This window comes from Phyllostomus discolor, chromosome 14 (genome assembly GCF_004126475.2).
Source record: "Phyllostomus discolor isolate MPI-MPIP mPhyDis1 chromosome 14, mPhyDis1.pri.v3, whole genome shotgun sequence".
Lineage (NCBI taxonomy): Eukaryota > Metazoa > Chordata > Mammalia > Chiroptera > Phyllostomidae > Phyllostomus > Phyllostomus discolor.
In genome coordinates this window covers 50750573-50753365 of record NC_040916.2, presented here as the reverse complement: position 1 = coordinate 50753365, position 2793 = coordinate 50750573, and the positions used below count along the sequence as shown (strand labels likewise).

At 40.7% G+C, this 2793-nt stretch overlaps 1 pseudogene; it reads right to left on the bottom strand.

Annotated features, from left to right (window-relative positions):
* Nucleotides 1-1873: 1873 nt before the first annotated feature.
* LOC114489227 lies at nucleotides 1874-2474 on the bottom strand (annotated as a pseudogene).
* Nucleotides 2475-2793: the final 319 nt, after the last annotated feature.

Genomic DNA, 2793 nt, shown 5'->3' with positions numbered 1-2793 from the left:
TATCACATCAGAGAACCACCACCCTGCCCTGCACAGCTGATCCTCCACAGAGGGTCAAGGTTGGTAATCGGCAGTCAGAACCAGTCCTTCCAGCTGACTGGCCTGGGTAAATCCCTCCTAATGACCTAACAATAGCAATCAAGACTCAACTACAAGAGAAGGGTGTACTTAGCCCACATGAAGAGCACAACTTGAGTATCCAGCTTGGGTGATAGGAGAGCCTGTGCCATTGGATCTTACAGGACACTTACTACATTAGGCCATGCTACCAAAACAAGGAGTCATAGCAGCTCTACCTAATACATAGAAACAAACACAGGGAGGCTGCCAAACTGAGGAGACAAAGAAACAGGACCCAAATGAAAAAAGAGATTGAAACTCCAGGAAAAGAACTAAACAAAATGGAGATAAGAAATTTATCAGATGCAGAATTCAAAACACTGGTTAAAGGATGCTCAAGGAATTTAGTGAGGACCTCAACAGCATAAAAAAGAGCCAGTCACAAGTGAAGGACACATAGATTAAAATAAAGAACAATTTACAGAGAAACAACAGTACAGTGAATGAAGCCAAGAATCAAATCAATGATTTAGAACATAAGGAAACAAAAAACAACCAACCAGAACAATAAGAATAAAAATAATGCAAAAACATGAGGATAGTGTAAGGGGCCTCTGGGACAACTTCAAGCGTTCCAACATTCTCATCATAGGGGCACCAAAGGAGAGAAGAAAGAGTGAGAAATTGGAAATCTATTTAAAATAATAATAAAAGAAAATTTCCCTAATTCAGTGAAGAAAATAGACAAGCAAGTCCAGAAAGCACAGAGAGTCCCAAACATGATGGATGCAAAGAGGCCCACTGCAAGGCACATCATAATTAAAATGCTCATGGTTAAACATAAAGATAGAATCTTAAAAGTGCTAAGAGGGAAGCAGTTCATTACCTACTAGCTCCTACTCCTAGAGGAGTTCCCATAAGACTGGCAGCTGATTTATCAAAAGAAACTTTCGCCCTGGCTGGCGTAGCTCAGTGGATTGAGCGCGGGCTGGGAACTAAAGTGTCCCAGGTTCGATTCCCAGCCAGGGTACATTCCTGGGTTGCAGGCCATAACCCCCAGCAACCCCACATTGATGTTTCTCTCTCTCTCTCTCTCTCTCTCTCTCTCTCTCTCTCTCTCTGTCTCTCTCCCTTCCCTCTCTAAAAATAAATAAAATCTTTAAAAAAATAAAATTAGTTAAAAAGAAACTTTCATGCTAAAAGGGATTGGCAAGAAATACTCAAAATCATGAAAAGCAGGGGCCTACAGCCAAAATTGCTCTACCAAGTGAAGCTATCATTTAGAATTGCAGGACAGGTAAAGAGTTTCTCAAACAAGAAAAATCTAGAGAAGTTTGTTATCACCCAACCATTATTATATAAAATGTTAAAGGGACTTATTTAAGAAAAAGATTAAAACAATGAATAATAAAATGGCAATAAATACATATATATCAACAACTGAATTTCAAAAACAAACTAAGAAAATAGGAGAACAGACACAGAATCATGGATATAAAGAGTGTTTTAATGTTTGCCAGATATGAGGGGATTGAGGGAATAGGTAAACAGATGAGGGTATTAAGAAGTACAAATAAGTGGGTACAGAATAGCTATGGGGATGTGAAGTACTGTGTAGGAAATGGAGTAGCCAAAGAACTTATAACATTAGCCATGGACATCAACAATGGTATGGGGATTTCCTGAGGGAGTGGGGGGTGCTAGATGGAGGGGCACCAAGGGGGGAAATTTGGACAACTGTAATAGCATAATTAATAAAATATAATTTAAAAATGAAAATTAAATTCTAAAATTAACCAGGTGATTAGGAGAAGAGGTATATCTCACCAATGGACTTATCCGTTATTTTCTCCTTATTATGATTTGAATGGCATGACAGAACAGAGGCAGAGAGAGGTACAATCAATTTTTAAAATATTAAGTCAAAAAGGTCAGAGCTTCCACAGCATTGCAACAGCTTTGCAGATGCCCACATCATGATAGCTGAAATAACAAAGCCCAGCAAAGGCAAAAGCTAAGAGTGCCAAAGGCCTGCCTTGGCAGCTTTCTGCAATGTATCCCCTTGAACATAGTAATAACTTGGACTATGGAGAGTAAGAACTGCAGCTAGAAAGTAGTCCATCAGAGAGGAAAGGCTCAAAAAAAAAAAAAATAGCTAGAAGCAGGCCCAGGAGCAGAACACTGATAAGCCTCTCACCTGTCCAGTGGAGAGATGCAGCCTTGGAACCAGAATGGCAGCTCAGTGATAGGTGAATGTGTTGTGTGCCACATCATCCTGGGGAAGGTTGGTCCTGAGGATGTGCTGAAATTTGAGAAGATCTGACCACTGGAGTTCAGAAAAAGAGAGCTCATCCTCCCTGGGCACCACGGAGGACACTTAGCTTCCAGGAACTCGCCATCTCACTCCTGAAGGCTCCTGGTCTGTTGCTTCTTCATTTAGAGTTGCCAGATTGTATGTTTCTAGGAAGTTATCCATTTCTTCCAGATTGTCCAATTTGTTGGCATATAACTGTTCATAGTATTTTCTTTTTTTAAAGATTTTATTTATTTATTTTTGAGAGGGAAAAGGAGGGAAAAAGAAAGGGAGAGAACATCAATGTGTGGTTGCCTCTCAAGTGTCCCCTATTGGTGGCCTGGCCCGAAACCCAGGTATGTGCCCTGACTGGAAATCAAACCAGCAAGCCTTTGGTTCCCAGTCCAGTGCACAATCCACCGAGCCCCATGAGTCAGGGC